The sequence below is a fragment of the Buteo buteo genome, chromosome 20 (genome assembly GCF_964188355.1).
Source record: "Buteo buteo chromosome 20, bButBut1.hap1.1, whole genome shotgun sequence".
In the NCBI taxonomy this organism is placed as follows: Eukaryota; Metazoa; Chordata; class Aves; order Accipitriformes; family Accipitridae; genus Buteo; species Buteo buteo.
Window position 1 is genome coordinate 6,898,241 of NC_134190.1, and position 26,455 is coordinate 6,924,695.

Sequence of the window (26,455 nt, forward strand, 5' to 3'; positions counted from 1 at the left end):
GGCAGCTGTTGATTAAAAACCTGTGCAAGAGAGAGAGACAAGGACCAGGGCAGGGCTGCAGGGTTCAGAAAAAGGAGGGTTGAAGGGGGTGCGAGCGCATCAGTTAATCTGGAGCATTCTGCATGTGGGGTAAGATATCAAGACTGTTGTAAGGGCATAAAATGGGTGAGACTTTAAGAAAATAAATCTGGTTAGGAAGGGAATGGAAATGAAATAGCACATGACCTCTGGTAAGTAAGGGAGTGAGAGGACATGATATCTAGAGAGCAGGCAGAAACAAGACAGAAGGAGGGGGATTGCCTTTCTAATTATGGGTATCTGTAACTTTCCTGAGATATAATGGGCAGAGGATGACTAACAAATGGTTGAGTCACAGAAACCGTGTGACTGAGAGTCTAAATTCAGCTGCTGAGGGGCCTGAATATTCACATGAAACTTGGAAATTTTCCTCTAATACTATTCTGGTGCAGGTGATCCTAAACCTCCTATGGCAAAAAAACTTTCCAGCTGCTGTTTGGAAACATCTAACTCAGTAAATAGGTCAATATTCATGCTGATAGGCAAGTTTATTACCCGATTCACCCATTCATAGTGGAGAACGCCACTTTTGGCCAACTAAACAATTGTTTGTCCATTTTTTACCCATAGAACCATTTGCAGGAAACTTTAATCAAATGTTGTTTAAGCCTTTGCTGTAGCCATTTGGTGAACGATGTTTCTCAGAGTCAGAACAATGCTCTGGCAGTCTTTGTAAGCCAACTTATTACATTAACCATCTACTACTTGTAGATCTTTCAAATACTTGATGCTTCAGGAAATAAGGAGAACATGTGTCCTCTGTTTTCAGGTGCTGACTATTGAAAGTCTTTGTTTCATGCATCGTTAATGCTGGCATAAATTGGTAGTGCTACCAAAAGAAGTGACCCGTGCCTTCCATGGGAACTCATGTAGGTTAGAATTATCTGTTGTCCTAGTCACCAGCTGATTGATCAGGTACAATCATGGTTGTCTGAAGTATTTCAGATAGTACATTTAGGGAAAAGATATAAATGTGAAATACCCCCCACCCCTCAAGAATGGGATAATTTATTTTCCTGATAGCAATTACGGAAGAAATGCAAGCTGATGGAAACCAGGATTAATGTCCCTCCCCAGCTGAGCTGGAGTTTCTGTGTGCGCAGTAGGGAGATTTGGGCAGCAGTGGGCTTTTGTGGGTAGTGTAGATTAATGAAGTTTACCACCTTCTGACTTGGCAAACTGTAGTTTACTTGAGATAAGTGAGTTGACCCACTTCTCCCTTACCTTTTTGTCACTGGGAAAGGGCAATAAAACAAGCAAGCTGGCTACTGAGGACGAATGTAGAGTAAGCAGGCTTTTAGCCTCGGGTCTCAGACATTAGTCATAAGCAAATCAGTGATAAATCAGTGCCACCTGGCTCATGAAGCTGCCTAGGAAATTGCCAACTGAAAACATAATTTTTAAAAGTACACAACTAATCCTTCTCTCCATAAAGAAACAGTTCTGACCTTCCTGCTCAGCAGCATTTTTCAGAGCAGGAGCTGGACTTTTTCCACAAGGTTTCCCTGAAGTTCCACATGGGGGGAAGGGAATCAAGGAGTTACCCGACTCCTAACCCTTCCTTAGTGCTCTTCCATCCCTTCTTCATAATAGCCAGAGGGTCTCAGCAGCTGATGCTTTTATGAAACAGCGGAGAGGAGGTGGTTCTGATTTTGTTTCTTTGTGAAAAGTTTCACTGTCACAATTCCCTGGGTTTTACACAGTGCTCTGGGCTTCTGTCTGCACAATAGCTAGTTTTAAACATTTCTGTTTAATCAAGAGTGAAGTAAATGTCAGAAATTCAATGTTCTAGATCAGCAGTTTCCAACACTGATACATCTTAATCAAGCAATTAGGTGCCTTTTTTGTTATTGTTTGGTGTTTTCCACATTGGAGAAGGGAACAGATTTGCTGCTTTGCTCTGATGACTGCTAGCAGCAGTGTTTGTTGTTAACAGAGACATTTACACCTAACCACCAGTTGGCAGGTGTTAACACTTTGTTACTTGCTATTCCCACATGCTGAGGATTGTGGGAAAGCTGTCAAGCTCTCTGTCTTGTGTAACACTTAGCTTTTACAATAACAACAACAACAAGAAGCTCCGAACAAATGCAGAAGCTCTGTAAGAATGCAGCGCTAGCAAGGGAAACAATAGGACGGATTCTCAGGCCTCCGGCTTGGATGGGAGGTAATATGAGGCTTTGTGGAAAGTTTGAGATATTTCCTTATCTTGATTTGGAAGCGGGTAGATGGAGGTTGAGTGCCTTTTTTTTTTTTTTTTTTTTTTTTTTTAATTGGTGATATGGTCTGATCTTTAGAAGAAACCAAGAATGTACTGTGTGTGCCCCAACATTTCTAGTCTGCCTCTGACATTTGTACTTGTTTGTATTCAGGAAAAAAAGGTATGAATACAGCATACAATCTGAGAAGATAACACAGAAAGAGGATAGGAATGCTTTGATTTGTTTGGGGGTGACTGGCAAGCAAGAAATGAGAATTTCTATTAGTACAGCCCTTCTGGAGAGCTCAGATGTGGCCAGAAAAAAAAGACTGTCTGTGAACTATAGCAAATAGATATATAAAAATACTTTTTTTCTCTTTTGCTTGCTGTCATCCACATGCTCGCACATACTCTGCCTTTGCATCCACAAGGTCATTGTTTTATAGTCGAGTGATCCAAGTGATTGATTTATTACTGATGAAATTAGGTTTGATTGATTTTTTTGATTTACATGAAGACAGTAAAGAAGGAAGAGTGGGAGGTGCAAGGCAGCTGCAGAGCTGAGTACAAAGCAGAAACTCGCTAGAGCAAGTGGGCCAAACACTGCAATGACTTATATCAGTGATCAGTTTATATGGCTGATTTTAATAGGGCTGCACTGCATAACTGCACCCTTTCCTCTGAAACAGTGTTATACTGATCATTTCTTTAACCTGCAGAATTATGCCATCAGTGAGGAGGGATTTCATGCATTTGCTTTTTGATGGGAGTGCTCCAGATGAAGGGAATGTGATAAAAGGAGTGATGGTGGATTTTCTTGCATGTGGACTACAGCTTGGCTGCCTTTTGAGCATGATTCCAAGTTTGGAGTCGTTCTCCAGTTCATCTTATGTCCAAACCGAACACTAGCTTTGGATCAGCTTTACGATGTGGTAGGAAAGAATCTTATCCTTGCACTGTGAATAGGCTGGGTTCAGGATAGGACATTTTTTGAGATACACCCATGCTGGCTTGAATCCCCCAATGCCCATCCTGTCAAACCTGAGGAGATGTCCCCTTACAGGTGGGTTGGCCAAGTTCTTTCCTGGAAAGGTTCCTACTGTATGCCAAGAATCCCTGTGGGATTTGGAGGCAGCTGAGCAGCAGGTTGTTAACAATATGGTTGCACAGTCATGCTTTAGTGGCCTGCCCCCAGATCTGCGTTACATAAGGCAGTGTCAACTTAGCCTTGAAGTCTCTGAATTTGAGGTGAATTCAATTCTGGAAGACAGGTTTGAGATTAGTCAAAAGTTAGGGGCTTAATGGAGGAATCACTGGATGAAATCCCCTGGTCCATATTTTGCACTGGGTGGGATTGCAGTGGTCTCTTCTGAATTCACAGGTCTGTGAACCACTACAGTAATCAGTTTTTTGTAATGGAGGTAGCATTATTTTCTTGACATGAAAATCATCCCTGTACCTGTGCATCGCTTTAAAAAGTCTTCATGTTTGCAGAGCCACCTCCTGCAAGCTGGTTCTGAAAGATCTGCCTGCTAAACTTGGGTGTGTGGAGGAGGTACTGGCTTGCATGCATCTGCACAATATATTTCCTAACTTCAGACTTCTCTTAAAAAATTATTCACTCTTGCTTGGCCACAGGAAGCAAGTCAGGGGAGTCACTAATATTGGTAAAATCACTATGTGGAACAAATATTCATAAACACATATTGTGTGTAGGCATGGTCCTGAATTTGTTCCTGTGCATATTAAGTGATATTTGTGTCTTTTGAAAACCCTAGGTAGAAAAATCTTGTAGCTTAGGGAAGCCACAGTGAAAGTGAGAGGAGGGAATACCAGTCATTTCATAAATGGGCCTCAGAAAGTGGGTTTGACTTCTGCCACACACCCTCTGTTGACTTAATTTTTTTGTGTGCTACTTTGTTTTTTATAAGTGGGGACATGTAGTGTGATACGTAGATTTTGTAGGGCCTGAAAAGCATGTGCTGATTGGTTTTGAGGTGCTCAGGTGAAAAATAGGTGTTTTAATGCAATGAATTTATAGATTTGATTTGAGGGTGTGGCTACAGGCTGACAAAAGACAAAGTGAACAGGCAATAAGAAGGTCCTTTCCTGAGACTGGAAGTCCATCCTCCCACCTGAAGGCCCAGGCACAGCTGTGAGCACAGTCTCGTCCACGGCAGCTCTGAGCAAAGTGGGTTATCCCATTTACTTTGGAGTGCAACATGTTGAGAAAGATGCTAGCAGTCCTCTGTGTGTTCCTTTGTTGGGGGGTGAGATCTCCCTGAAACATGGCAGCGGCTTTGCTGTGGTCGTATGATCTCATCTGCAGTTGCTATTTTCTACTTGTACTGCGGAGGTGCCTAGAGGACTACAGTGAGGACTTGGATATAGCTGGTTTGGGCCATAGGTATACACAAGAGTCAGTTCCTCCTTCAGGGACTGTCTGTCTGGAGTGCTGATCATGAAGACACGAGACCAATCACTTAATCTACTTGCTTATATGAATATCTGAAGGACTGGAGCTGAGCTTCGTGGCTTCTCAGCACCTTAGCTGCCCTAGTTTGAGTAAAGTCAACAGCATTTTCCAAGGGCATTCATGTTTAATTTGGATTATTTGATCTCCATAAGCAAAACAAGGAAGGAAAGATTTCCTGAACTACTGGCAGGATTTCTGTTCTTTTTTTCCCTTCTTTATAAACTTCATTTGTTCCTTTTTTTTCTTCTTTCTTTTTCCCACCCCACCCAGGCTTAAACAGTGCCGGGAAATTCTGTACTTACCCAGCTGTACTATCTGAGGAAAGCCAAGTGGGTTTTTTTTCCATGCATCAAAATCATAATAGTTTGAAATGACTTACTAACTCACTGAGTTTCCCAGAGAGAAGACATCAGCTACTTAACTGATATGCCCCTTGTACTTAGCCAAAAGGCCAAACAAAGGTTAGGCCAAGTGGATACACACGACTTCTTTATCCAAGTCCTTGAGGATTTCCCATTAGCTAAGTCAGAGTTTCTTCCTTTTTTTTTTTTTTCAAGCAAAAATAATTAACATGGATTAAGTAAAAACAGTTAATTTTTTTTCATTGCAGCCCTCTTCCTGGTGAACACTCTGCAGTCTGTGGACAGAGAAGCTATAGTTGATTACTCAAATGGCTATCTTGCCTGAAAAAATACAGTGATACCCTCAAATAGCTTGCCTCAAATTGGGTCATTGCTTGAGAATGCGTATTATGAAATAGTTTTAGATCAAGTTGATTTGTGTGTTAGCAAATAGATCAAATAAACATTTCCTTGTATATAACCACTGCTTCTGTGTTGATGGAAAAATTGTGTTACGCATGTTTCTTTGTCACTTTGCAGCAGTGTGACTTTTTTCTTGGTACTATTAAATGAAGTCCTAAAACACTGCAGTTCTGTGGGTTAGTACCGTCTTGCCCTGCTAGCAATAGAAAAATGTTTGTTTGGACTGGCAAGAAATACTATTCTGTTATTTACTGTGCTTTTTGGTGGGCGCATTGTATGTTCTGGGCCATGGCATACACATAATACAATACAGCAACGTTCACAAGCATTCGCACCCAAATCAGGATGGAGAAACCTGTATCAGTAAAAACATTGTGACCTACAGCAAAGTGTTATCTGTGTCTGGAGTTCCCAAAATGCCCAGGGTGTGCTCACGCGACAAGAAGTGGTGCACCAAAATAGAACCCTGCATGAGAAAGCGTCCAGGCTGCAATAATATTTCCTCAGCCGCACTGGCTGTTGTTGGGCCCTTCCTGGCAGAGCTGGACCGCGTCCACAGGTCATGTTGACTTTGTCTGGATTGATGGGGTTTCAGCAGCTGTCCCCTGCTGCTTTCGGGAAGCCAGGTTGGGAGCCGTTAGGTGAAACAGCCCTGTAAGATTAAGAAGGAGTGCCAGTGCCTGGCTGTGAGCGGTGGTGTGATTGGTGTCCGAAAGAATCGTATCCAGCATTACGCACTGTGTCCGAACCCGTGTCTGGGTGTGTCAGACAACTCCACAGGAAGAAGTGTGGAATCTGGGAGCAAATTTTGGGCAAATAGGTCTCTAGTTCCCTTGCTCTTCTGACCCCATAGAGATCTCCAGCTGATGGGGTACGTAACTCCTGCGTCACTGTCCAGCTGTTGCCGTGTGACTGCGCGGGTCCCTTGCTGGGATGAGATCCATGTCCACCCTTGCTAACTCTGGTGGCACAAAAGCTGTCCTTCCTAAAGCACTGTTTGCTGTGTTGTAGGTTTCAGGAAGGTATCAGAGAAGAAGAAATGGAAAAGGGATCTGGATGTCCCCAGAATAGGCAAATTAGTGAAACCTGCTGAACCTACAAAAATGCCTAAGAAATGTCTCCCTTTTCCGTGGGTGTGTTTATATCTTACCTGCACTTCACTACCAAACTGGTGGGACTTGGAGCTGATAAGAGGCATCTCATGGGAAATAGTTTTTTCAAGCAGCAAGTCTGAGCTGTAGGACTTGGGGAGTCAAGGACTGGTCTTCTCCCATCAGAAGGTCACTCCTGGAGTACAGATGTTTTGCAGACCTTTGGTTTAATACTAATTAATTATGTGGATTTTTGAATACTTGGATCTTAAGTGGCAAATAGTTGGATCCAGGTGGTAACTGGTACAGATAGCAGAAAGTGAACAGCAACTTTGCTTCTGTTTTGTTTTTGTTTTTGTTTTTTTCTCCTTGGGAACTTAAAAATTCCAATCTTGCTGCATTAAACTAAGTCATGCAGAAATGCTCCAGCTGTTCTTTGCATTGTGGAAGCCAAATTCAGCATTTTGATGGGTTTTTTTCCGTTGTTTTTGAGAGACCAGTTGTGAAACTATTTGATGTGTTAGGTAACAAAATCTTACCTGTACTCTCCTTCCAGTTATTTGGATTTTCCTAGCTATCTTATTTAAGGTGGACTCCTTCCAGCTCATTGTGTAAAATACCAAGGAGGTAAAACTGGCCAGCCTTTTTGTGAACTGGGATGTCTAGCGGTGCTGGTGAACTATTAGCCTTTTAGGCTCCCTCTTTTCCTTCACTAATACTCTGATGGCAGATGAACTCCCAGGAATTATAACAAAAGCAGTAGAACACATCAATAAATAATTTCTGTGGTAAAAAAAAAATAATTCTGTTTTTTAAAAAAAGCTTTATTTGCTATGATGTGTGGTGAACCTTTCTCAGCTCCTCCATTTGCAGGAAGACGCAATCCTTCCTCTAATACTCCTAAGGGAGAATCCATTGAAGTTTGGGGTTGTTTTTTGTTTGTTTTTGAAAATAAGATTTGTGTCCTGTTTTTCCTAATAATTTTCAGGTGTGAACTCTCTCTGAAATGTAGATGATATTCATTATGGTGTTTTAATGAAGGCCCACGTCTCTGCGTAAAAGTGAGTTGCCTGCCCTCACTTCACTCTCGGTGTATGAAGGAACAGGAATGCTGAGTTTGGGAGCGCTCACCCCATGGCATTAATCCCTAGACCAGTGGGACCCGTGTCCATTTTGGGATGCTCATGACATATTTCATTTCAGAGTCCTGCTTGTGACCTTCTGCTTACGCTGTGGTTTCTGGATGCATGATCAGGAGAACAGTATGTATTTGCACTAAGCAACTCCAGGGATTGATAGGGACACGGGGTAACCTCATGCTTACATGCAACATGGGATAGTCCCCCATCCCTCAAGTAAGCATGGACTTTCAGCAGTCCGTTCCTTGTGGTTTAATGGAGAAGAAAATAACCTGTGTCCATTATCAAATTATGCAGAGTCCTTTCCACAGAACTTGTGATTTCAAATTTGTTGCTCTTGTTGTTTTCAGTGAAGCTGAGGATTTCCAGGGTTACTAATATTTTTAATCTAAGTCTTTTTTAATTTAAAAGTTAGTCAGCTCTCATAAGGCTAGAGCCAGGTGACTGGTGAAGGTCATGGCCAAGTGATAGGTGCAGTGTTAACTAGCCTGTTATCAGTGATTGCACCAGGTACAGTTCTGTACATGACCATATGACAGTATGTAGCCTGTTTTCATCTTCATTTTCTCCCTTTAATTGGGTGGCCTTTCTTGTGTGTCTCTGTGCCTGTAGTCTTGTTAACTTGTGAGCACAGAATGGACTGACCAGGATATCAAAAGACTGGGTACTTAAAATGAACAAAACCATACATCAGTTTATAGCAATTCAAAGAATATGGCAGCATTTGCACTTCTGATACCACCTGCTTTGTGTGCCAAAGATTGTAATGGGAACAAAAAACTTACAAGGTTTGGGGAAAAAAAAAGCCTTTTTGTGGAGAAAAAAAAAAAAAAAGAAAAAAGCAACAGAAGTTGTCTTGGGATGTAAGTGAAGCAGAAATATTTGTCATGAACTGAGTGAATGAGGTGGATCTAATTACTGTGTAACAAAACAAAGGAAGATGGCTTAGCAGCCATTTAAATTTCAGATACTTGGTGCTACTGAAGTGCTACAGATTTGACAGCTGTAGGTAAATGTTGAAAATGTCAGTCCAGTCCATTTTCTGAGGTTTGCCAGGATCACAGAGGTACTCATATAGAAATCCATCAAATACTATTACCTCCATATATGTGTTAATAATATTCTTAATCTTCTTTATATTTTTCTCCTGGGCCTGTATGCTGCATGAATATTTCCTGGCATGCCTACAGAACTCTAATTGTTTGTATATTTGGCTTGCCTCAAGCCAACTTTAAATGAATGTGTACAGGAATCTTTGCTGTGTATGGGATTATTTAAGTACCATCACTATACCTGTGTGGTATTGTTGATCATGTGTCATCCCATTCAAAAAAACCCAAAGAAAATGTAGAAGAGGAATCCTGATTAATTTTTTATCAAAGTGATATATTGGGGAATCCAGTCAGTGATATTCAAAGGTGTTAGGCTCCTTCTGCACATTTCAAACTTCTGTTGGTAGAAGTAATTGTTTATATTTTTTTCAGGGTAGCCTAGAGGGGATAAGGCTGCGCTTCCAACTCATCTAGAAATGCCTGAAGTAGCTTTACACTACCTTGTCTGATAGCACAGAGTTTGGTGTGGGCAGATGTCTTGCCTCTGACGCTTGATAAATACACAGGGGACGCTTCGTCTCAGGTGAGTTTGCTTCTTAGTCTGAACCAGAACTGAGCTATCTTTTGGTTTTGTCTCCCTCAGCAGCCCTTCCTTTGGATCCCAGCACTAAGCATGTTGCATGAAGCCCTCTGTTTTACGTGCACCAGATGAAGTAGTTTCCTCTGGCTGCCCATCCAGCAACTTGAATATACCCATGGCAGTGGTGACAGTGAGTTTCTGAATAAATGCCAGTGAATGGGGAGGCAGAGGCAGACAAAGGTCAGGAAGTTGGGCCCACAAGATAGCAAAAGAAGTTAGGAAATATGGTGCTATAAAAAAATCTTCTGTGGGGTCCTCAAACCATTGGCACGTCTCTGTTGTGGTTTATGACATTTCTGGCATGACAGAGAATGACATCCCTGTCTTTCAGTGTTCGGGGTTGTTGTGGTTTAACCCCAGCCAGCAACTAAGCACCACGCAGCTGCTTGCTCACTCATCACCCACCCAGTGGGATGGGGGAGAGAATCGGGAAAAAAAAGTAAAACTCATAGGTTGAGATAAAGACATTTTAATAGGACAGAAAGGAAGAAAATAATAATGATGATGATAATAAAATGACAATAATAATAATAATAAAAGAATTGGAATATACAAAACAAGTGATGCACAACGTAATTACTCACCACTCGATGACTGATGCCCAGTTAGTTCCTGGGCAGTGATCCCCCCCCGGCCTATTGCCTCCCAGTTTATATACTGGGCATGACGTCACATGGTATGGAATACCCCTTTGGCCAGTTGGGGTCAGCTGCCCTGGCTGTGTCCCCTCCCAGCTTCTTGTGCCCCTCCAGCCTTCTTGCTGGCTGGGCATCAGAAGCTGAAAAGTCCTTGACTTAGTCTAAACACTACTGAGCAACAACTGAAAACATCAGTGTGTTATCAACATTCTTCTCATACTGAACCCAAAACGTAACACTATACCAGCTACTAGAAAGAAAATTAACTCTATCCCAGCCAAAACCAGGACAACGGTTATTTATTGGGTGTCATTGCCTTTGAGCTGGCTGTTCCCAACAGGTATTCTCATGTCCTTTCCTTATTCCTACACTGTTGCACTGCTTTGCTGTTTCTGTGTGGTGTTATCTACTACATGAGGAAAAAAAGACAGGGTGAGAAAAATGTCTGGTGTATTTGCTTGAATAGCTCACTGTAGGGTCCAGATTTCTCGAAGAACTTTTGTGCCTGTGTGGCACTGACACTTGAAGCAGGGCAATTAGGTGTGCAGAACAGAGTGTGCAAATGCCTGCAGAAGTCTGGCTGATCACGGCCAACACACTCTGATGCAGGTACAAATGCTGATTATGAGGCTCAGTGCTACGCCAGTGGCACACTCAGAATGTTTGGCAACGGTCCTGACAGTGTCGGGGTTGAGGCTTTGGCAAAAAAGGTACTGAGCTACGTGGATTTGCCCCATAGACCATACGTGGCCCTTGTGCCACCAGCTGATATGCCTGAATGAAATCATACCACGTGTAGTATCCCTGACTCAGGGTATTCTCTCTGGTGGTTCAGTTTGGACAGATTTCCAAACTGCTCCAAGCGGTTTGAGTGCCGTGATGTGGTGAGTGGCCTGGTCTCAGTCATGCTGAAGGGCTTTCATAGTTCAGTCCTTCTGCAAATAGGAGTCTCCAGCCCTAAAGCAAAGAGCAGACTTCCCCAAAGGCAGGGAGGCAAGCTAGAAGAGTGGCTGCTCACAGTTTCTGTTTGGTTCATTCAGGTTAAAAAATCAGCTTTGCATGTGAAGAAAGAGCAGAGGCCTCTGTTGGCTGCCTTTCAAGAGACTTGCACCTTCCTTTTCCTCACTTCTGGAGCAGGGAGTTGTGATTTCTTTTCCCTCTCACATACCCTTACCCCATCACAGACCTACCCTGTCTCTAAAGCTATCGCAAGGAACTTGTCACCTCTCTCTCTGCCCTCACCCCAGCATCTTAACCCACTCTCCCTGTGCTCCCTCACTTTTTGTTTTCCTCGTGTCTCTCTCCGTTTCACCTCCCGTCAGGCAAAATCTCCCCTGCAGAGCTGTGCTGGAGTAGAGGCTGCATGTGGGCCGAGAGAGGAGAAAGGATTTAGACACCTCCAAGCATAGTGCGTCTTCTTGACAAATAGCCTGGTTATTCTGGGTGAAGAAAGAGAAACAGATCTGACTTTTAGCCATCACCACTGAAGCCTGTGCTGCTGCTACGCTCCAGGCAGCGCTCAGTTCCCGTAAGAGGAGCAGGTCAATGGGAAGGTTTCTGCGGCTGAGCTCCAAAACGCTCCCCAAGAGTCTCTGGGAGTGTCAGCAGATTTCTAACCGAGCCAAAAGAAGGGCCTCAGCGGATCGCCTGGCTAGCTGACAGCACCTCTGAACTATGCGTAGGATTAGCTGTTGTCACACGCGCAGCCTTCCTGTAAACTTGGGGTGTTCTTCTCCGTCCGTTCCCTCAGAGCATTGTGAAGGACAGGGGCTGCGGAGGCGTTTGATCTGCAGGAGGTTGGTGCAGCACGGTGGTTAATGCGGTTATCTCTGGGTGGTGAAAGAGAAGGGGAGAAGCTGTTGTGAAAGAGGCTTTTTGATTTCATTACTTTCTTCCCGCACCCTGTATCCTGTCTGTAGAGAGCACTTAACAGATTCATGGACCTGGACTGCCATGTGTGTTGAAAAAAAGAAAAAGTGAGGGAGAGTGAGAGAAAACCAAGGGAATCCATTAAAAATTGCCTCTGCTACCTCATTAATCTTTTGCAGCAAATAATACATGCAAAACTTGGGCTAGCGAAGTCTCCAAAGGATAAAATTATTTTGGTGAGGTTTTAACAAATTAAAGAAATAAATTAAGTCACTAGCACAGCAGGAAAGTGCTTGAGGCCTCCAGGGTTTGTATGTTTTACCATTGTTCTAAAAATAAACTGGGGAAAAAAATTCTAAAAGTCTTTCAGTTGAAAAATAATATTTGCTTTAAGTGGCCATGTTTGGGTTTTGCTCCCACACAGCGCTTCACCACCTTCCCCGGCCCTGCGGCTGACTTTTGGAAACAGAAGCTGGAAAATGGTCGGAGTAGAGGTAGCAAAGCCATGCGGTGAAGGGAGAGGCATGCTGGGTGTTAGCAGGAAGGATGTAAAGCAGAAATTAAAACCCCTGTGCCTCACCCCACTACAAATGATGAGACAACGCATGTGTTAGAGATTAACAATCAGCTTTCTGCCCCCGCAGGCCCAAACCAGTGGGAATATCTCTGACAGCTTTTGTGAGTTTCAGAAGAGAGGTGGCTGGTGCCTCCCAAAAAATGGCCAGGCTGGTCCCCTCCTCTCTCACTATATTATAGGCTGGTCATTTTTTTAATGAGCAGTACAAGGCTTACCAGGTTGCCAGAAATCAGAGGAACAAGGGCTGCCTTCTGATTTCCCGTTTCCATGCTCCTTTTTGTAATTTGCAGTAAAGCGCCTAGAGAGAACAGCATTCCCTCTCTATTTTCTCTTCTCCCCTAAAATTGACTGCTTTCCCTCTCATCCCAGCTGGTACCTCAGTACTTGCTTCCACTGCTGGGCTACCTTCACTTCCCATTCACTGCCTGCTGTCATTTCTTCCAGCTCCACCCAGGCCTTGCCTTGGGGAAGAATAACTACGCTCACTCTTTCTAGCCTGTCCCAGAAATTGGAACAACTGTTTTTTGTCAAAACCAGCTGAGCTGCATGATCTGCAGGCAAACAGCATTCTGGAGGAGGTTTTTTTTTAAAGGTACAAATGACGGGTAGGTGCCTAGCTTCCCACTAAAAATTATCACTAGAAGTTAGGTATCATGAATTTCTCCTACTCCAGCCATTGCTCACACTGAAGCTAAATGCATACACATTAAAAAAGAAATTAGTTAAAGGATGCCTTCAGAGTTGCAAAGGCAAGGCTGCTGTTTTCTGGCAGGTAATCTGCAAATTGAGTGTAATTCTGCAGTAGTAGGAATTATATATATGCACGAGCAGTATAAGGAAACACTCTGACATTCTGAATAGTTTTTTGCTGCTGGAGCTCTGACACTTGTTCCTCCAACCTCAATTCCCTTCCCTGTAGAAGCCTCTCAAGGGACTTGGCCGCTGATTTTGTGTGGATTACCTGTGCGTGGGGTAATCAAATGTGCACAGCATGCATACACACATGCACTCATACACGCATGTGCATGATGCTTCCAAGTCAGTGAATGCCAGAACTCTGGTTACCCCTGGTGTCTTCAGTTAGGCCCCTTGTGAATGTTTTTCTGCTGTAGCCTTTAATTACATATGCTTCTGCTATTTCCCCCCTCTTTCATCCCTGCCTGATTTCGTGCACAGAATGGGCTGTGCTCAATTACTGAGCAGCAACTTAATATTTAGTCTTCTCCTTGCTGCTCAGTGTGTGGCCCCTAGCCTTATTTACTGCACAATATTCAAGCCCTGCTCTGATGACAAAATGGTTGATTTCCTCATGGGCTTTTCTCTGTCCTCATCATTGTATGTGTATCTGTGGCTACACAAGTGATTTATGGTGGAACTTGTTCTGGTACTTGTCCCTGGTCTCCTGATGGTGCCCACTTATTGCTTTCATTCTTGGGATGGTTTTAGAGTGGAAAAGTATGCCAGGAAAAGCTGTATAATTCACTGCGAAGGGAGGTAGCTACTTATTTCATTCATTTGCAGCTAGTGCATGTTCTGTTTTGTTATAAAAGCTGTCGGTGAGCTGCAGGAGGGAGGCTGTTTTATTCTGCCTGCTTCAATTCTGTAGAGAGGGGAAAACTGCCCCTTCTCAGAAGGCTATGGGGAGGGCAGAAGGGCTTTTACAGAGTGCAGTGTGGGGCATCCCATTCTCCCCGACACACACCCCCCCAAACATGTAACAGAGCTCATGGGAAGCTCCTGAGCGTGACACTGAGCTGTGACGTCCCCACGTGGCCCTCGTAGAGGGTCTCCCGGGAGCCAGTGGGAATGGTGCGGGGCTTGGAGCTGAGCAGAGCGCGCTGAAAACTGTTGGACTGAGAGAAGGATTGGGAGCTCCCTAGTGTGTGAACACACAGCAGCCAGGAAGGTGCAGTGGGGAAGGAGTGGAGGGGACTAGTTTTTTTTCTGTTCTAAGATCCATGTTCTCTCTCTTTTGAGTAGCCTGGATTCACATCTCTGCAGATCCTCACCCCTTTGGCAGGCTTGGGCTGCTCACGTTAAGGAAAAGGTGTGAGAAGACCACCTCAAAGCACTGGCCAGCCTGAAGACCCAGCTTTTTGCACCCAAAAAGCAAGCAGCTTGGCAGCAGCTGGATTTCTTTGGCCGTATCTGCCTGTATTGTACACTGTTAAAACCTAGTGCCAGTCCTGGCTCTGGGATTCTATAGAAAGCTTCTGGCTCTTGCTGGTTGCTGTGTTAACTCCCCGGTGGTTTGGGAAGGTAGGCTCTTTGTGTTGCTGGCATTTTCCCCTGAGGAGAGAGGGAATACATTTGGTTCCTGTAGGGCTGTAACAGCAACCACTGCCTATAAGGAAGACCCGAGATGTTGTATGGTGTTGGACTCGTGTGACTAACAAGGATGGTGTTTTCTGAGCTGAGGATGACAAGGAATAATCCCCCTTTCCCTGCAGTCAGCAAGTCAGTAAGATGTTTAAAGGTATTGATGGTTGGTCGGATGGGACTAAGGCAAGGTCAGTATTTAGCGTAAGCCTCTAGCAGGCTGAGCAGAAGGTCTCTGAGACAGCGATGGGCTGCTGTAAGAGTGGGGCTTACGTGTGATGATGGATGAAACTAGTGAGAAGGGTGCCGAGTGCTAATTGAAGGAGGAGAAGAAATGTTTTTCCATCTATAATATTTTATTGAGGTTCTCCTTTACATAATCTCAGGAGAACTTTGTTTTGCGTTTTAAAGGCCAGCTGGGTGTCCGAACCAAGGGATTGCTGGAGGTACGTGACCTGATCAAAGTTTTCCCGAGCAGGTGACTTGACAAAGAGACACTCTCAGCTTCCTGAAGTGTGGGGGGCATCCTTTAACAGCTGTCATTTAAAACACTGGGAAACATATCTACATGAATGATGTCTCAATTCCACCGCTGTGGGAAAAAAATAAATCCTTACTCACTGCCCCCGTCACTGTGGTGTGAGGCCCAGGCTTGGCAGGAATCATGGTTCAGTCTCCTCTGAATTGCCAGCTCTCTAAACAAACTGTATGTTATTGAAACGGAAGAATCTGTTTTCCACTGGGACTTAAAGTAATTTGTATTGAGCCCTGGGAGTTTCCAAGCTACCAGATTTTGAAATTGTCTTTGTTAAAACAGGAAAGGGATCCTAGAGCATGGAGATTTTGAGTCAGTGGTCTGGATCCGCTCATCATGGGAGCGAAGGGGAGATCTGCAACTAGTTTCAATATCTGGACAGCGATGTTTATCGAGGTAGGGACAGAGATGCCGGTAGCCTCCCCTTTAGCACTCGCCACGTGAGCGGAGAGCAGCTGTGTTGCTGCGTACCCCCTCATCACTCTGATGGTTGACTCCAGCCTTGAGTACCAAAAATTTGTAGCAACAGGTTTCTGGCTTTACAGGGAGAAAGGGGAGGAGATGGACTTGCAAGCGACTTATAAGGTCATGTCACACTAGAAAACTAGTGTTTGCTTTTGTTTCCTGAACAGCACATGCTAATTCCAGGGGGCAGAAAGTATGGAGCAATAGGACAGGTTCTCCTGAAGTGACCGTGGGATGGCCTGCAGGGAGCCAGGCTAAATTGAAGCTAAGGAATGCTTTATGGGGAGCAAGTTTAGAAAGAGATTTAATTTATTTTTTTTTTAAAGAGAGCAGCCTGGAAGCTGTGGCTGGTTCTGAACCAGGGTTTAAGAACTGTAATGGGCAGGAGTGGGGTTAAAAGGGGCTGACCCAGGTGGACAATATTCCACATCTAGCCTTGGATTTGAGTCCGATTTCTGTGATAAGAACCATCTTTAATGTGAAGCTGAAAAGATAGTATGAAGATGAAAGAGTTGGAAATAAAAGAAGTCTGGCCAAAATTTTCATTTACATGGGCTATGTAAACCTCTCTCTCAAGCTGTAGTTACTGATCTATTTTTATTTTCTTTGCTTCCCAGAGGCAAAAGTAATAACTCCATGCCAAAAAGGCCAATTTTCCCAGCATTTACCAAACCCAGCATGAATTCCTCAATGGCCAATGTCACAGAAGGTGCTTGTCTAAAAATTTAGAGAGTTCTGTAAACACCAACATCGTGGACAGAAAGGGACCAATTAAACACCAGGCCCTAGATAAGTTTGGATCTTTATTCGCACTTGATAGCTCATTATTGTGATCCAGGTTCCTCTCTGCTTGATGTCTTTCCAAGATTCCCCTGCATTCGTTTTATCCTTGACAGGCTAGTGAACATCTACTGGCACTTGTACCAAAAGGTTTGGAAAGGGAACAGCTGAATGTAATCTTCAGATAAATACCGCGTACCATGACCACAGATAAATGGTCTCTTCCATGAACAGAAAAGTGAGGCCTGTAGTTCTGCAAAGCTTTCGATTAGATGTCTCCCTAGAGAATAGTGAAGACCACGTTACCACAGTTGTGATCCTGCAGTGTGGTGAGCTGGGCTGTGGAAACTCTCGGGTATATATATATATACCTGTAGCTTGGCTACCCAGAGGATTTTGTGGCTTGGGTCAGGAATGCCCTGTCGGGTGGTATGCTACTAGGGCTTAGTGGCTTGAGCCTTCCCCAAATTAACCAAAAGAGAAGAAATGAAATGCATATTCCACCCCAGATGCAGTAGAAGTATACAAACAAATGTATCCATCTCTGCTGGGCCACATTCACATGCACGTGTTGGTTCATCAGTGCCAGATCCTGCTATGAACTCTAGCACTGCATGCTGTTAGAAATGGCAGAAGGAGATAGATATCTGTATCTCTACACACATGCGTACTTTTTTTTTTTTTTTTTTTTTGGACCTGCAGCATAGGGTGATGTTTGCTTAATCCACAGAAAACTCACGTGCCCATACATGATGTGACATGTATTTTCTCCACAAAATGCAACCTATGGTTTCACACTGGGCTGTATTTGTTACTGGATCCTCAAGTCCATTTCTGCTGCATGGCTAGGCAGGTATGTTTGGTATTTCTGTTCTTTTTTTTTCTTTTCTGTTCCAGTTTAAACAAAAAAAAAAAGCCAAACAAAAAAAACTCCACCAGGAAACACATAAATAATTCAGAACACATGCTTTATGTCAACTGTTTCACTGTTACTATTTTATCTCTATAAACAGGGCAGAGGCAAATCCAATCCAAACAAGGAAGGGGAGGAAGATGCATTGCAAAATTATGGCTGGGTCACGTGAGTCAAGAATACATGCACAGATACATTTTTGACTGGAAGGCCCAGCTCAGAAATGTGATGCCTGCATTTTAGTGCTTATGCACTGTGAGTTGCTGAGTGCACATACAGCAAGTTGTGTGCACTCTGGCTGCATCTGACTTGTTGCATGTGTGCAGTCACTATTTGTCCATGACTTTGGGTGTCCAGGCTTCCAGACGTTCAGAATTCCCACACCAATGTGCTCTAACAAAAGACTCCATTGGAGGGTGCTAAACTTCTTGGCATTCTGTAGGAATTCAGCCCCTTATAAAATATGAAGTTTGGGTCACTTTTTGTTAAGGGGGAAGCCAAGTCAAAGCTACCGAAGTCAGATGGAAGTGCTCTGTTGAATTAAAAAAGGAGTTGGGCTGGACCCGTAACAGATCTCATCTTCCATGCACATGTGGCAGTTTCATTTGCTTTTTCATCTTGTGGGTTCTGCTGACAGAATTCCTGAAGGTTGCTTTAATTTTCAGCACACCTTACATACTACCTATAGTTCATGCCGAAACCCTAGTCTCTTTATATGGAGATGTTCCCTCACACTCCACTTACTGTGGTTCAACACTGCTGAGAGTGCCTGTCTCTGGTCCTTTGTAGCTGCTTGATTTGTTTTAATGACTTGAAGAGGTATATTATTTTGTATATCTTCTGACGCACTAGAATTAGACCCATCCTTATTTTACTGTGGTGATAATGTCTTCATTACTTGTCTACCGCTCAAGTTCTGATATGCACTGCAAAGCTAACGATAGCGCAACAAACTAGGTAATATTCTAGGCTGTCATGTCCACAGTGTGGAACACAACAGGCTGATTCAATCTTTCAGAAGACCCATTCCTGAGAATTATTTATCAGCCCTTTTTAAAAACTTGTATGGAGGATATGCCACAGCATTGCTGTAAATATCCTGTCCCAGTACCTCATTTCTCTGCAGTTAGAAGATTGCCCTGATGTCCAACAGTTGTCTTTGATGCAAATCTTGTTCCCTCCTCAGTGGCCACAGAGGCAATCAGTAACAACCTTTTATGTACCAGATAGATGGGGGACCCTATAACATAGATGCTTCTGCTGTGGTTATGAGGAACCAGAATTCTGGGGCCTTTCTCTGCCACATGTTTCCCTCCCATCTGACCTCAGACAAGTCTGTTAATCTCTGTATTTTGCTACCTCAAAGGGATGCTATGAGGGTAACTTTGTTGGTGTTTCCAGGGGTGTTCAGATACTGCACTGACGGGCTACATAGGTGAATAGAGAGAGAGAGCAGACATACATTTATTAATCTGGTAAAGGACTGATATTTAACTCAGCAATGCTCCCAAACAAATGTCAAAGGCTATATTATCAGCAAGTCTCTTATCTCTGGAATTTTGTTTTGTGCTGTGCTACTTTACTTGTTGGTTTGTGGTTTGTTTTGCAGCTTCCTGGAAGAAAGAACTTGAAAAACATGAACAGAAAACCCCTGGTAAAAGTCGTAACCGGCTCTGACTGTCCACGGTATAACAGCCAACAAATATCACCTGCTGATGATTTACAGATTCCTGGGAGATGTGGTGTTGAGTTCTCAAAGAACTGGAACAAGAACAACTCACCCAACATGCTTCTCAGGAAACAGTGTAATGTATCCACCCGCTTCATGCTCTCCTAATTTAGGACATGTGTAGTATTTAATGATGAACTGGCCAACTGGTTATGTTCCTGTAAATCTCATTCCCCACCTTGCAAAACACCCTTGATTGACCCCTTCTTTCATGAAAGCTCAGCCCAAGGTTTCTAATTCACCTCTTGGGAGGGAGACGCATCACCCTGTTCATGAACGCACTTCTCCAGAGAGAAAAATGCAATGTTTTGTTGTTTTTATTTCATTGGGCAGCCTTTTCAAGTTCTGTGACCCACTTTTGCTTCCCTTTAAACTGTGACCAGTATTTATTTATCCCTTTTTAAACACAATAATTTAATTAAGAAACTAATCAGCAGTGTTGAGATGATCTTTGAACTACACCCCTATCACTGAAGGATATTTATGAATGCATTACACAAGAAAGATCCTATTATCTAAAAAGCTTTCTACTAAAAGGATTTGGCATCTGAAAAGTAAGACTTGAAATTCTGTGCTAAATTTATAATGTAGGGATGTGAACATTATTTATAGAGTCTGAAAGGTATTCCAACTGAATCTGACAAGTTTGCCTGGATTGTTTACTAAAAATAAAACTGTTTCAAGTTCAAAGGATTTCAGAAGTGAGTTGGATATTTAGGAGTCCAAAGGACAGATTGTAAAGGTAGCTGTGTAGCAGATAGAGGTTTAATGATCTAGGCTGCCTCTTCAGTCAGTGGAGAGAGATTGGCATGTTCCAGTTATGTTCCATTTTCTTAGGCACTTATCTTCAGATGGGAATTTATCGGCTGATCATCTCAGCAGGGCATTAACAGGGCATCTGTAGTTAATCACTATCATCATTGGCCAATTCCAGTTCCCTCAGCTTCAGATCAAGAGAACGTTTCTGAAAGCTATCTGGGATGTGTAGGCGCTTTGGGCAGAAAGTGACCAGATCCAAAAAAGAGAGTCCCACCTGTGCAGTCTTGTTCAGCCCTAGGTACTGAGCTGTTGCTGGTTGTGTAACAGGACAGATTCAACAGAACTATCTCCTCCCCACCAGCTGTGTGCTAAGTGAACATCAGCACTAGAGGACCTAATTTGTAAGTCCCAAATGAATTCTGGGGTATGAAGGCTCCGGGACATTTGGCCCAACATAGTCAAGACAGCAGAAGAATTAAAGGTGCCTCAGTGAGTGGTCTGGAGGAGGACCCAGTGGTTAGGGGAGGGACAGAAGATCACTTACTTGCTGTCAGGCCTCTCTGCTCCATCTGAATGGCACTATGGGCACCTAACTGGAGGCTTAGATCCAGTCCTTTGTCCTCTATGGGCTTGAACTGACAGGTGGAGGTAACCAATTGGTTCTATCCAAATGCAGGTCTGGAGTCGGGGTCTGATAGGTGGAATTAATGAGCGGCACGTGTGAAGCCTGGTTTTCTATGCCTTTGGATCTTGTGATGGAATTATCCTGTGTCTAAGAAGGTACGAGCTCTATTCCAAGGTTTGGCTGTGCTTGGGAAATTCCTCAAAGTGATTGCCTCTGGGGATTCTCTGGTGACTAATAAATACGATAAAAGAGTTCTTCTTAGAGATCTCTTTTGTTAAGAGCACTACAATTATTTCCTGTATTGCCTTCTTACTTTCACAATATTTGTGGAATTTCATCTTTTATCTCTTAGTCCTCTAGTAGGTTGACTTGAAACGTGCCAACAGGTTCAAAAGGCTTTGGTGTGGGGCGAGAATATAGATAGGTAAAGGCTGACATGTAGCGCTTTCCCAAGAAAAGTAAAATGAAAAGGGCATAGTGTCTGTCCTATGAAGCTTACTGTATCTCTAAAGGATGGGCAAAACACAAGAGTATGGACTGAGAGGGGTATAGTATATTAAGGACTCATGTCAGAAAGACTGGGGAATTCTTTTAGCAACTTGATGAGACCCCCAGCTAAGTTTGCCACTATCTACACTGCTGGGGTCTATTGACATGAGCTTGCTCAGAGGTACGATGCAGTAATTAATATCCTCGCACTTTCCATTGCCTCATTTGCTTAGTTATGTATTATATACTCCACATGGGTTCTGTAGGGAAAAGAGAAATAAAGATGAGAATAAAGATTAAAAGAAAGGAATGCCATTTTTTCCATGAAGAGCAGATTGCAAGAGTGTGGCATTTTTCCCACACATCTTGAATAGTTTTGGGCTTGGGCTTTTTGAGGAGTTTTTAATTAATTTATTGTTTAAGTAACTGTAATGAGAAGAGCCCCTGCCACACTGATTCTAATGAGGATTGCATGTGCTCTATGTCTTTCTCATTGTGGCCTGTATCATTTAAATATCTTAACCAACATGTGCTGTGGCAGATTTCACTTATATCTGCTTAAATTAAAGCTTGTCAGTTTAGGAGCTAAGAAACATACAAATATTTGAGAGTGATTTGACATCCACTGCTGAAATCATTGCACTAAGTATCTGGCATCAATGACATTACTTGAGAAGGGTTAGAAATTCTTGCTGTGTTGTACAGGCTGGACATTCTGGATTTGAAGAAAAATGTACTTCACCTTCTGTGTTCATAATTAAGGTCTTCACCAAAATTTCGGCTTGTTTTTCTTCTGTATTTTCTCTGAGCAATATGTGACTTCCTCAAAGTTGCTGCTAGGAGAACAAACAGTACCAGTATCTCAGAAGTAGTTGGAGTAATAGCACGATCTAGCTGTAAAAGGAATGGCATTTCCTTATGTTCTCATCCCCCAGAAATGCAAGGGAAGATGGCGCTGTGCTGGAAGAGTCTGATGGAACCTTGGATATTTGAACAGCTTCAGCCGCAGGAGATGAAGCTTAATTTCCCATGTGCATGTATTTTTAATTCTTATGGATCACTGTAGCAAAACACCGTGCTGTATGTAGTATGTACGGCAGTGTATGGCACGCAAACTTTTCTGAGCTGGAAATTACTTGCTTTTTGACACACCAAAGTCAAACTTGGGTATTAATACAGAGGTATTACACGTCTAAATTTAATCTCAGTTGTAAGGTAATTGTAGTGGTACTTAATTGGCCATTACAAAAGGGACCAGAACCCAAATATTCCAATACCAGGAGAGAGTCCTTGCTACCAAATGTAGAGTTGCTTTCTTTTCTCATACAGGATCAGTGAATATGCGGTGGGCAAACAATTTCAGTGCAGGTAGGATCATAGGATAATTCAGGCTGGAAAACATCTCAGGAGGACTCTAGTCCAACGTCCTGCTCTAAGTGGGATCAGCCATGAGATGAGACCAGGTTGCTCAGGGCTTTATCTAGGTGGGCCTTGAAAACCTCCAAGGAGGCTGCAGAACCTTTGGGCAACCCTTATTTTCCTGGGGGGAGTGTGGGGGGGAATAAATATCCATATAGCCAGTATGAACTTCTCTTGTTTCAATTTATGCCTTGTCTTCCCAACACACACAACTGTGAAGATCTTGGCTCTGTCTTCTTGATGACCTCCTCATTCAGCAACGGGGTGCTCTGCTGACTGCCAGCTTCTGGTGACTGAGATGCAGAGAGGAGGCCCAGTCAGTGTTCTCACATCTTAGATGGTATAAAGGCAAGTAATGGATGTTAAATACAGTGTTTCCTTTTCCAAAGTCTGTGTATTGGCCTATTCCCTCAGTTGCATCATTCCTTTCAAAGCATTTTTTTTGTTCAACCTCAGACTGCTGGGTTTCCTACTGTTCAAAGATTCTGAGAGTTGGGGGGAGGCAACATTTTGTTTGATCTATATTGGTTTATCTTGTTTGCAACTAGGCACAGGAAAAAACACTACTTCCCACAGAGGCTTTCATTGTCCCATTTTCCATAGTTTACTCCCCATTTCCTTTAGGATCTGACTTCTAGCCATAATCATCTGTGGTTATAACTTGGCTGTTTCAGGCTGTATTCCCTTAATATTTCTTATTTATTGTCAAACTTTGTGTAAGCAGTGGTACAAGCCCTGAGCACATTCTGCTCTGCATACTCTCATCAGAGCCATGGGAGAAGAGTCACAAACTCAGGTCCTGGCCCTGCTACCTCTTCACTCTCAGTTGTGTTGGCTCCAAGTATTGTCCCTTGCGAGTGACATACAGCCCACTGTCACGTCCAGGTCACTAGCTTTGAAGGAGCAGTAACCTGCCCCTCCACCAACTAAGCTCAACCTAGGTGAAGGTCAGATCTGTCATGCAGAGCTATTTATAATTAGAGTGAAGCTGCAAAGTAAGTGGTGGGCAGAACACCGGTGGGGAAGCTGGAGTTGACAGAGCTGAGCCAGTTTTTGTAGCACTTGAGCTTTCCTGTAGGGGAATTTTGCTTTGTGTTTGAACTCAGGATAGGTCCAAGCGGAGGCGTTGTTTAATTCAGCAGAAACCATATAGAGAGGAGTGGGTTCCTTCACCCCAAAACGTTGTGCAACTGTACCTCTTTGACTGCACTCCTCCATGCTGTGGACTCACCTCTGTGATCCTCTCCCTTTACTCCAGCTCACCCAGTTTCAGGCCTAGAATAATCCCTGTTGGCAGCCTCCTGTAGCACCGGAGTGCTGAGTGTTTCAGGCTGACTGCTAAATCTTCACTTTCTGGATAAGAAAACTGATATATAGAATGATGAAATTATACAGGTCCCTGTGCTTTGCAGAACTGCTATTTACTGTTGCCTGGGCCCCTGTTGACGGAAAAGCTTAGGAGGGTTTCAGGAACTTTGTACGTTCAGGGTTCCTCTGAATTTTGTTCTCACTGATTTTATTCAATTAATTAGTTTCCTCTGAAGAGTTGGACAGGCTTTCTCCTGCTTTAGTGCTGCACATTAATACTTATGCATATAATATGGCTTTAAGAAAAGATGAATTGGTGAGTAGTCTGGAAACCTGAGGCACATTGCCCTTTTGAGTAATGATTCTGCATATGGAAGGGGGAGGAAAATATTGCTATAGGGCCTCTGTGACTTGTTCATGGGTAAATAATTATTTAGAAAACATTGATTTGGAATGAAAAGTCAGCTCAGAGGCCTGACGGTTATACAGCAGTCCACAGGGTTAATCTGGGAAGATTTTGAAGTCAGTCAAAAAGCAAATTCATCCCTGAACAAAACTGCCCTGGTTAAGTTTTTATTTTGGGAAATAGAGAGAAAAACAAAGCAATGTTGATTGCTGTAGGTGGAGAAAAGCATCCTCCAGGCTTGTGACATTTTTAAGACACAATTTTGTACATCAGATGGATCAAGCCCAATGCTCTGTATATGCATGTGAACAATATCCTTTTGAGTGATGAGTGTGTAAGCTTTGCTAGAGTTTCCAGCACATGGAATACTTTAAAATGGACTCATCTGAGTTTTTATGGCATGCTGTGTAAGCCGGCAAAGTGGGGTTAGAGGGTCAGGCAAGGCACACCTGGGAAGGCAGAAGTCTCCTGGTAATCTTCATTATCTTCAATGTCTCCCTTTCTCAGCTCCTATTTCCCAAATGGAAAATGGGGGGATAATGCCAAGGTCCGATGAACAGTGTCTGCTTTATTTGTTCTCAGTTTATAGGTTAGTTTTCTTTTTAAAAAGACAGTTGGCTCAGCTGCAGCTCTTGTGAGAGGAAGATGGGTACTCCTACCCTTTATATCCATGCAGTAGTGTCAAGGAGGAGGTGATTTCACACAAGAGGTAGGATATGGCAGACAGAGGAGTAACCACTCAGTAAGAGAGGCCTCCAGTCCAGTGGGCAGGTTGTGAGGTAGCAGAGAATCAAGAAGCAGTATCACAAGCAAGTGTCTTTGGGATGGGAAGAAGAAGCTTCATAGGGACCAGAAGGGACTATGCATGGCTTGCTGCAGTCCAAATATTGACTGAACTGAATGAAACCATGCTTGAACGCATCCTTGTAAGGATGCAGTGGGCAGGGAAAAACTGATTTATGTTATTCATTTTATGGTGATTGTGTTTGACCCAGCCAGTGCAGTTTGCACTGCTTTGAGGAGTTAAGGATTCTAATTTATATTGTAGTAAAATCCAGTTGGTTTATGTTCAAAGGCCTTTCTTATTTCTTTTGAGGGGCTCTGGATAATGGAGGTTTACCTGCCAAATTGGGATCTCATAACACAAGGATGCTTTTCTTTGCAAGATGATTTGGTGTTCTTGGAGTGAAAAGTACCATAGAAGAGTGAAATCATAGTTATTCAACTGCTGAATAATCACTTAGGTCTAGAAGCCCATTTTCTGCACTCTTGTGCAGCTTCTACCTGCTGATGAGAGCCTTGCCGAATTCTGCAGAGATTGTAAGAAGTTAGTCCTTGAAGGTATGCTATTCCCTGCTGATACTGAATACAAGCAAAAGCAACAAAGATTCTGCTTGTCTTGGCTGAAGTGGAAACATCTTCAGTCAATTAAACCATTGAAATTATCTTTTGTTCTTTGATTCCTTTTTGCTCCCATCTGTCCCTTTGTTATATCCTTTCTGATGCTGAAGTGAAGGTTCTTTGGAGACAGGGCCACCTCTGCTTCTGTGCCTCTGGAGGTGGGCAGATCACCGCATGGTGCTGCTGCGGAATGGTTTCCATCAACTCCAGGTCCCAGTGAGGTGTATAATTCTCCATAAATGGAGAAGCAACTTTCCAGGCTTTACCCAAAAGAAACACACAAAAGAAAATGTGCAATATATGGTTTTCTTTCTTTTGATCCCTTTTTCCGTAGATGGTGCATGTCAAATTTAACTCACATAGTCCCAGCGAGATCCAGTTTATTAGCTGTAATAATTTACATGTCTCACAGACTTAAACCTCCCTTTTTGCCCATTCCTGCAGAAGTCACTATACTAAATTCCTAAAATGTAGTCTGAGCGTACACAGACATCAAGATCCCAGTGATTGGAATATGTTGTTTAAGTCAGTGGGAATTCTGGAAGTATCTTATCACTCAAAGTCAGCTATTTATTGTAAGTAGTAATATTCATTCTTATTAATTATGGCTATAGAATTATGTTGGGCCTTCTCCATTTTTTAATGTTTTAGGCAGTGCTCCATGACACTTTGACCAACATTTAGAAAAATGACCTGTATGTCTTTTTCTCAGAGCAAATAAATTAATTTTTATGGAATGGAAGTGGAGGGTAGAACTGAATAAGCTAGTTGCAATGGAAATAG

At 43.1% G+C, this 26,455-nt stretch overlaps 1 long non-coding RNA gene across 1 annotated transcript; it reads left to right on the forward strand.

Moving 5' to 3' along the window:
• The first annotated feature begins 18,206 nt into the window (after nt 1-18,206).
• Nucleotides 18,207-22,756, forward strand: LOC142042385 (uncharacterized). Its single transcript, XR_012653739.1, has 3 exons — nt 18,207-19,341; nt 20,701-20,804; nt 22,074-22,756. It is a non-coding gene; the product is annotated as an uncharacterized LOC142042385 (long non-coding RNA).
• Nucleotides 22,757-26,455: the final 3,699 nt, after the last annotated feature.